This window comes from Neomonachus schauinslandi, chromosome 8, assembly GCF_002201575.2.
Source record: "Neomonachus schauinslandi chromosome 8, ASM220157v2, whole genome shotgun sequence".
NCBI classification, from domain to species: domain Eukaryota; kingdom Metazoa; phylum Chordata; class Mammalia; order Carnivora; family Phocidae; genus Neomonachus; species Neomonachus schauinslandi.
In genome coordinates, this window is record NC_058410.1 from 24,497,801 (window position 1) to 24,508,063 (window position 10,263).

A 10,263-nucleotide genomic window follows, 5' to 3' on the forward strand; every position below is an offset into this window, starting at 1 on the left:
ATATTTGTATGAGTTGGGATGTAGTTAGGAAATAAAAGGTATATTAGTAATTGAAGCAGGAAGAATTTAATATAAATATTTGTTAAGTCCTAGATGAGTTAAAGAAAAATAGTAAGTGGTTCTGAAGTGGCAAAAGCAGAAAACATCTACTACCTTTAGAACCGAGGGAGAGTGAACAGAAAGGAACTAAGAACTTGGGCAAGGTCCTCTGACAATGCAGAGATTCAGATATTTTCAGCAAGGGTATGGCTACCATAAGAACATACGGATTACCGGTGGTAAAGAAACTTACTAGAGGTCTATAAGTAATTCCACACGGCAGTGGGAAAATTTTCTGGAGGACATGACCATAGCTGTTCTGCAAGAGCAAAGTGCTGGGTGATGGAAAAACATCCTACATGTAGGCCACAACTTCTCCATGTGGAGAGCTGAAATGAGCCCCACGAGCCTTCCTAAGCCCTATATGTTGGCTGTCCTGTTGAAAAACAGCATGATAATAAAGTGAATTTCCACACAGCAAATAAACAATTTTATGATTCTACCTAATAAAGTGGTATCCTGAATGCAAGTGTGAAGTCCTCTCCTCTCACCAAAATGAGACCCACAGTCCCAATAACAGTCACTGGCTATATTAGCCATTAATCAAATTCAGTCACAGTTGCATAAAATATTCTATTACCTGAAGATTAAATTTTAAAATTAACCACCAACATATTGTATATAAAAAAGAGGAAAATGAAAAAAATAGAATTAATATGCACTAATAATTATACATATACCAAGCAAAGAGAAACTATAACTACAGTCCATATTTCAGTAAGTGGTCATGGCCATTGTTAGCACTTATATGACTTCTTAACCTTTCCATATTCCCTTACTCTTAGAAAAAAAAAAAATCTCATCTGGTAAAAATTTTAGTAGATTGGTGATGCAGTCATCCTGAAAAAAATGAGTTCTTAAGATTCTACCCTTTTTGCTTACTATATCCTTACTATTAGACATAAAAGTACTAAGAGTTACCCACAATTACTCCCTTGGGCCCCATGTATATTTCTCTTTGCCCCTATTGTAAAACTGAAAATCTATTTCATAATTATGACCAATTGGCCAAACTCAAAGAATAACCTCTTTTTTCCCCAGTTTCATTGAGGAATAATTGATAAATAAAATTCTACATATTTAAGTGGATAACATAATGATTTGATATACATATACATTGTGTAATAATTAACATCATCAATTTAATTAATATATCCCTCACTTCACATAGTAAATTCTTGCTTTTTTTCCTCCCCTTTGGTAAGAATGCTTAAGATCTATTCCTAACAAATTTCAAGTATACAATATAGTATTATTAACTACAGTTACACTGTTTTACATCAGATCCTCAGATCTTACTTGTCTTGTAACTGAAAACTGTATCCTTGACATGCATTATAGTGTAAAGATCACTTCCAGTAACCCCTTTTTCTATGTGTTGGGTCAGTGTCATAAAGAGCACAAAATGGTGAGGTGAACGTTTCATCTCCTAATTGAGTGAAACCAGTGTTGTGTAGCTGGGGGGTAGCATTCCTCCATTAGGAAAAAAGAATTCCACACTAGCAGAGCTTGAGGTTGTTGAGACAAGAAGCAAAAATTCCACCAATGTAAATACAATAGTAGGAAAAGTCCCTCCCACTCCTTTATTCTCAGACCAGTGTGTTCTGGCAACAAGGGAGATGGCAACAATTGGTCATGTCTTCCAACTGGCACTATAACTGAATCTTTAGAAAGCCATTTCATTTTTAGACAATTATTTCTCAGTGATGTGAGACAAGTGGATTTTATGAGCATGAGCAATTGCATCACTTCCTTTTTTATGAAATGAATTCCTTAATAAGAAGCAATATTATGTGGCATATAATGATGGTGGATAAGGCATTGCATGAGTCCACAGATGGTAGTGCTAGCAGAAGCATTACTGGGAGGTAAGGCAATCTCTACCCAGAATGACTGCACATCCCAGTGAGGAAATATCCCTGTTCCCTTTTTGAGGAAGGCCAATTAATAAAACTGCCTTCAAGCATCTAGCTGGTTGGGAAACCTGAGTGGCTCATTTGGTTAAGCGTGTGCCTTCGGCTCAGGTCATGATCCCAGTGTCCTGAGATCGAGTCCCACATCGGGCTCCTTGCTCAGTGGGGAGCCTGCTTCTCCCTCCATCTGCTTTTCCCTCTGCCTGCCGCTCCCCACCCCCTGCTGTGCTCTCTCTTTCTCTCTCTCTCTCATTCTCTCTTTCTCTCTCTAGCAAATAAATAATATCTTTATTAAAAAAAAAAAGAATCGGACTCGTATCTCTGGGGAATGTTTGGCATTGAGCTCTCTATTGGTATATTAGGCACTCAGCGTTGGGAGGAGCACAGTCAAACTTGGTAAGAGAAAGAACTTACCTTTGAACCTATTCCTGAGCCTCTCTATTCCTGACACTGTAAATACTTTGTTACAACCCCATTGATCAAGTTCTACGGTGGCCTGAGAAAGAAGCTGGCTAACAACCAAAAGCTGTTGTATCCATTTGGTTGTTGAGAACCTTGCCTGCAGTGTATGTCCTTTGATGACTACTCATCTGAGACATAAATATCTTCAAATTCTGTGCCAATTCTGAAAAATCTGTCCTCATACCTCTTCCCCAGACATCCAAGTTTCCAACCTATTCCTTCCAAGGCCCTGTACATTCAGCCAAACTGTAGCAACTGCCTGTGAGTCAGAGCACATTTGTATTTCTGAACAAAGTGGCCAGTGAAAGTGGAAAACAAATTGTACCACTCAGAATTCCACCCATTGGGAAGATTTTCCTTTATAACTTTGCTTCAGAATCACCCCTGAGTAGTATTTTAATCCTGCAGTCATGCAATTGTGGATGACTCATCTTTTAACCAGGGTCAATTTTTAATTCTTCAGTTAGCTAATTGTAAAGACCATGAAGGCATAGATAGTGCTGGATGGAGTGGATGCACTGTAGCAGGAATCAGGGACAACGAAATACAATCTACTTTCTTAATTTGCTTATGCCTCTCACACGTGCCTGAGCTTAGTCTCTTACATATTATTTCCACTTGATAATAAATTCTTCCTGTGCATGCCCATCTTTTGGCTTTAAGTCAGATGACATGCGGTTAATGATGGATATATCAGGATGACTGATCACTTGATAGTACCATGGTTAGATGTTCAATCTCTTCCATGACCCAGTAGCAATCATGAAGCTAGCTCTCCATTTTGTATCTCTATAATTTTCATTTGATTTTTGTATACATTCCAATTCTTTTCTGAAATTATCCAACTAGTTCTCTATAATCTTAAGCATTTTAATTATGGTCATTCTAATTTTGTGTTTATTACTTAGCTTTGGACGTTTAGAATTTGAAGACCATGAAAAATGAAAGTAGAAATGTTCCAAGGTTATTAGGTCCATGTCTTTAGTTCTGTAAATAGAAATGAATAGAAGCTATAGATTATCAAGTCATCCAAATGGAGATGGTAATTGAGGCCACTGGAAGGAATGAGATTTGCTAGGAAAAAAAAGAGTGTGGAATAAGAATAAAAGAGAGCCTAATATATAATTTTGAGAAACACCAACATTTAATGGCCTGTAAGAAAAGGTTTAAAAATAATAACCAAAGGGAGAAAAGATCAGGAGAGAATAAAAATTGACCAAAATTTAGGAAATAGAATATTTTTTTTGGAGGGGGAAATATTCAATCAAAATGTTAGACCCGGAAAGAAGTCAATAGGTCATTTCTACCCTTTGGTGACAGTCACTATACTCTAGTGGTTAAAAGCATGGGCTTTGGAATCTACCAGTTGAATTTAAGTCCTAACTCCCCCACTAATACTGTGTGATCTGTTTAAGCTCTCTGTGTTTCATTGTATTCATTCTTGCAAGGGAACCAATCATAGTTCTAATCTCATACAGTTACTGGGAGTATTAAATTAAAACATGTAACTTAAACAAACACTTCAAATAATGCTTGGTACATGAGAAGTGCTCAGTAGCATGTCATGTTTATTGTTGTCATTATCACGATCATTTTTGTGTTTAGCCATATAATTTTTTTCTAGGCAAAAATGATACATTGTAGTGATATTGGGTAAGACACAGGCAATGGGTTGAAGAATAAATAAAAGGGTTAGTGGATATGAAATAGTAGCCCATGCCATTACGTGCTAATGATGAGAAATGAAGTAGTAATGAAGTTAAAGGAATGTGTTTCCATGTGTGTGTGTTTAATTTTGAACAAACGAGTATATTTATTTTTTGAAGGGAAATATTCGGTGAGGGAAGCTTTGAAATTAGAGAGGGGAGAATAATCTGTAACAAATGAGTTTGTGCAAATCCAAGTTATAAGTGAAGGGATTTGTTTATACATGTGAAAGGAAGCCTTTTTATTGAGGCCACAGGTGCACAAGCCAAAAAGTTTTGATTGTACACAAATAGATTATTAGTAGCAAATTATTTTTTAAAGATTTTATTTATTTATTTGACAGAGAGAGACACAGCGAGAGAGGGAACACAAGCAGGGGGAGTGGGAGAGGGAGAAGTAGACTCCCCGCTGAGCAGGGAGCCCGATGGAGGGCTCAATCCCAGGACCCTGGGATCATGACCTGAGCCGAAGGCAGACGCTTAATGACTGAGCCACCCAGGCGCCCCTCAAGTCAGTGTTTTACTTGGTAAACATGTCTGAGACCATGCATCCCTGGCTGCTAAGCACCATGGCGGACAGGGCTAGAAAGGTAACAGCTTTATTTTGAGCAGGGGGCAAAGACAAGGCAGCACTTTTAGCTACATTGTAACTAGATCCTGCATTATTAGTAGCAAATTAACATTACTGAACCAATTATTATATATATGCCAATTATTCTGCTGATCAATATATATTTCATTTAATATTTAATTTTCATATTTCATCAATTATGGTTCATCAAGTCATTCATTTAGCAAACATTTCCTGAATACTTATTATGTGTCCAAAATGGTGTTAGCAAATGGGGATTTATAAACCATGGTGGCTACTGTCTCTGAATTTAGGGAGAGGACAACCTAGCTGGAAAGAAGCATACAAAGAATAAAATCTGAAATATCAAGAGAGTGGTGAGAGAGAAATACACAGTGTTGTAGATGCCTAGGATGAATTGGGTGCATTGGAAAGTAGTCTGAAGGGCAAGAAGGGACAGCAATGGTCCTTTTCTTGGTTTATAAACCAAGGAAATCCAATTTAAAAAAATAAATAAATAAAAAGTTTGACAACAGACTCTGATTTTCCAACAGTATTTTGTGTATCCTTGGGCTAATTTTTGATCTTCACAATCTGCTACAGAGAAAAGTAGAAAATTACAGAGCAGAAGATGGCCCTTTGATTCATCCAGAGCGACTGTATTTGATCTTCTTCATAAATGGCGTCCTGTGATGTCATTGGTATTTCTGCTATTTAAATAAAGACATACTTTAACATTTCTGCCTTAACAACTTTTTAAGAAGGAAAATCAGTTCCAGAGGCATTATTTAATATACTCCAGAGATACATCTTAAAAGAGATTAAATGATTATTTCTGGTTTCAAATAATATATACTTACATACATACTTCGTAAGGCACAGATAATCAGAGTTCGTCTTTGTTTACATACCGTGTTTAAATTTTAGGAAAACTGAGACTGAGAGAGGAAGATAGATTTTTCAATATGTTTAATTACTTTGATTATGTTGACCATTTAAAATAAACTGTAAATGCATCTGAATAAAAGTGAGGAAATACAATTCTCTAAACATTTTTAAGATATGAAATGTTTGGGAGTTTAGCATTCTTCATAAAACATAATTTCTTGAGCAAAGAATGTAAAATACAGCTGGAAAATTATTATACTGAAATGTTTGAATGTTTTTAAGAGACAAAAATAAAGTAAATGTGCTAACTAGGAAATAGTGCTAGCAACATCCCAAGAACAAGGAATGTGATATGCAGAAAAACGTGATAATTAGGAATGTGAGTCATTATAATGGTAAAATTGAAAATTGAATCATATTAAAGTTATTAAAGTCAAAAGTTATGGTTCCTTAGTAACATTATCCAAGTCATATTACCCATATGTACTATTTTCTCTTCCTGTTTGGTTTATTTTGCCTCTGGTCTTTAGCCATTAAGGCAATATGAATTAAAATTATATTGTTCTGTTTTTCAAAGATTGCTTTTTTTGCTTCTTCATTAAAAAATGAGATTATAAAAATGTTTGTCACACAACTTATCTTTCAGTTCCTCAAATGCATGTGTTCTGCACATATTGTGTAGAAGAACTACATTTTGAAGACAAGTTTTTTCAACAGGTACTTTTGATTTTTTACTTATACATAGAATGTGCACAATTCCAGGAATCAGAGGCAAGAGGCACAAATGGCTAAAAGATGGGCTTGATCAGCCTTTCCACATTAGGAAAGATGCCCTGAAATTGCTTCATCTGGGCATTTTAACAGACAAAAAAGCAAACGGAAAAAAAACATAACCAACTTTCTTTCACTGCCCTTCTTAGGCTCCTTCCAATGCTTTTAAAATACTTGTTTTTTTTGTTTGTTTTCTCTTTCTTTAATGTTTTTTAAGGAGGAGAATAATTTTAACCTTAATAGCTCAATAAATAGTTGTTTACTTCCTCAGATGCTAGAAACTTATGAGAATAAAGAAGGATTTTTACAATGCTTAATAAATAAAGGAGCCCAGGGCGCCTGGGTGACTCAGTCCTTCAAGCATCTGCCCTCACCTCAGGTCATGATCCCAGAATCCCAGGATGGAGCCCTGCATTGGGCTCCCTGCTCAGTAAGGAGTCTGCTTCTTCCTCTGCCCCTCACCCTGCTCATGCTTTCTCTTTCTCTCGCTCTCTCTCAAATAAATAAATAAAATTGTTAAAAAAATAAATAACAAATAAATAAGGTAGCCCAGTATCTACTTAAGTGTAGCTGAGAGGCTTTATGAACAGGAAAATGGTCACCCTCACACATAGTCTCTCCCTTCTTCTAATATGTGCTTGTCATGATTCTCCCATGTTGTGTATCTGATACAGCAACAGTGGTAGAAGCTCATAGTAGTGCATCTTATTTTCTCCGTTTTCTATGACTGTAGTACTAAAGAGTCTTATCTCTCAATATTCTGAAACAACAGCTGAAGGGAATAGAAAGGAAAGGTATGAATGGACTATAGGAAAAAGAAAGAGGAATTATCAAAGAAAAAGAGAAGGGATCCAGTGACCATTCATTCCATTAGGGCTCCTGGTTCCTCTGATTTGTCTTTCTGTATCTCAGTGGTCTGACATCAGAGACACAGGCTGTGTTTAGTTCAGTCTAAATTTATCTGATGATGTAATCAGTTCCAGCAAGCATAGGATTCTACAGGGAAAAAGATTTTTAAACAGTATTAGATGCCCATTCATTAGAAATGATTAATTGAATAGTTCAGTGACATGGCAATCACACACCTAGTGGGAAAATTAAAGAAAAGGAGAAATTGACTGGTTATTTTATACATAGGATGGCAATCATTGAACTTGAAGTTTAATTTGTTACTCCCTTTTCTGCACAATTTGCCAGACCCAGCTGGTTATTTTCCTAACAGGTAGACATGTATAGAGACTGTCAAATATGTTTCAGGCTCAAGTTTCAGAGATGAGTGATGGAAGCTAAGCCTATTCATTGAACACCTATAGGGGTACTATGACAAGGAGCTATATATTTTTAGGAGATTTTAGTTATTCCAGTGGGGACAAGGAAGTGCTTATAAATAATTACCAAGAACACTGAAAGGAAGAACTCATAAAAGAAGTTAAATTTAGTTGAAATATTACTGGTCTTATAGTCAGTTTACAGTTAAATGCAGGAATTCCATGTAAAATAGTCTAGACAGATGATCATTGAGCATGTGCTTAGATGTTTATAAATCAGCACAGTAAGAAAATAAATGTAGGTGAAAAGGAAAACATTATGGGAAAAAAAATACATCCTACCATTTATAAAATCCTTGACCTCATGACACGAACAAAACCACAATACAAGATCCACAAGTTTTCTTTCCTTAAATAAAATGATAATTGGATGACAACAAAAAGTATAAATTGCTTAGAAGTATTTTTGTGTGAATTAATAACTGAAGAAAAGGGCTAAATTGGGAAAATGCTCTTACACTATTTCTTGGAGGTTTGACCATCCTATAAATTAATCATTAGAAGAATTGCTTTCTGTCAAATTGCTATTAATTCCTTTACTCTACTTGTCTACTTACCAGGAGCACGTTACATTCTGCAGGCGTTTAAGCTGAAAGCTTCCTCTCCATGGTTCTACTCTAGGTCTCAGTTCTTAGTTCTATTCATAATGATAACTATGGCAGGGACTATATCTGTTTGCTCATGTTTATGTAATAAATACCATCTATAGCATAAAGTATAAACAATGGTTTTCATGAAGAATAAAGCACACTAAGTGGGCATTTTAGAAATTTATGTGGATAGTTTGTAAGAATATTTGGGGGATAAAGCACACATTTCATTGGAGGATTCCTGGGATAATAGATGTTCAGCAATGCTTAGACTACCATAAGAAATGAAGACCAAGTTCCCAGCCATGCGAAACCTTTCATCTTGCTAGTCGTTCATGCAAGGTGGGGTAAGGAGATGATTAATATTATTTGAATCTAGAACCAAAGTATATTTTGCATACAGCCACAAATAGTTTCTACACTGCGTTAATCTACACTAAATTTTCTAAAGGGGGAAAAAAACCTATTAGGTAAAATTGTACTTTGTTGTTTGAAATCAAAAGAAAATCGCATCATGGACAGTAATAACTCTGTTACATTTGAGATAATAACACCAGACTTACTGGTCTGAGGTTGTATATACTCATTATACGTATGATCTTCTGAGAATTCCATTATACTTCATAGATTTTTATGCTTTTGAAAATTTGTAAATGTATCAAGATTTTTAAAAAATTTAAATGGAAATGAAAACCTGAATTCTATTTATTTCTATTCTACTTGTTAGGGATGTTTTCTGAAAATAACTACTATGTTGTAAACACTTATAAAATTAGATAATGATTATTCTACATATTCCCATGTGTATACTGACAATGCCTGTAAGACTTACATTTCAAGCAATGTGAAGAAAGATTCAGATGAAGGTAACAGCAGCATGTTGTTTCCAATTTTTCTTTAGTGGAAAAACATTCATTAAAAATTTAATTTAATTAACTTTAAGAATTTATGAGAATTAGATACTAGCTATGAAACTTGTATTAGCCATTGTAGTTTTCAATTTGGAGCTTTACCATCAGCCCATTAGAATCGTTGATCCCTTTGGATTCACAAGTAAGAAGAGCTGTACCTGACTAAAATTAGCTTTCTCTTTTCTTTGAAAATAACAAAAACAAGAATGTAGTGCTCAAATAAAATTGACCCCATGAAAATCTCATAAGGTTTATCAGGAAACATTTTTAGCCACTTTCAACAGTATTCAGCTGACCCTCTTACAGGTCCTTTTATATAATAATCAATATGCGCACAGAGAATTGATACCAATTCACTTATTTCAAGCCAGCCAGAACAACAGATCAATAAATCATGAACTTTTCTTTGCTTCTCCTCTCAACTTTAACAAAACAATTATTCCAACAACTAAGCCAGTAGCCAATATTGTGATAAAGCTCTTTCTGAGGTCAGAATGTTCTGAGATTGGGACAGACCCCAGAGTTCATTTATTTATTTCCAAGTACTAAGTGAGAAATATATTTAACTGATATTCTTGCACTCTGTTCTCACACTGAACATCCGGAAATGATGCATTTTTTTTTCCGTCAGGAAACATTATGGTAATTAGCAGGGGAAAATAAAGTATGTGCATGACTCATTTTTTTTCAAGAGAGTATGATAGTATTAGAGTTCTTATTAGCTCTATTATTTATAATCTAGATAAATTAATACAATTTAATAGCCAACCACAATCAATTTCCATAGCTTATGAATCTGGCATAAGAATATTTGAATTTTCCCCCTGAAATAGAGGGTACTACAAATAAATATGGTATAGCTTGCTATCAGCAAATGCTTAACCATCTTGAGAAAGCCATTTCATTGCTCTGAGACTCTTCATATAAACTTAAAAAGTGATGTTTGGTTAAATGATCTCTAAATTTCTTCTCACTTTGGTAAATTATGGGTCTCTGTGCAGACTGAAATTAGGTTACATTACAG

At 35.1% G+C, this 10,263-nt stretch overlaps 1 non-coding gene across 1 annotated transcript; it reads right to left on the minus strand.

Annotated features, from left to right (window-relative positions):
- Positions 1-4,713: 4,713 nt before the first annotated feature.
- LOC123325625 lies at positions 4,714-4,843 on the minus strand. Its single transcript, XR_006540556.1, has one exon. It is a non-coding gene; the product is annotated as a small nucleolar RNA SNORA63 (small nucleolar RNA).
- Between the last annotated feature and the right edge of the window lie 5,420 nt (positions 4,844-10,263).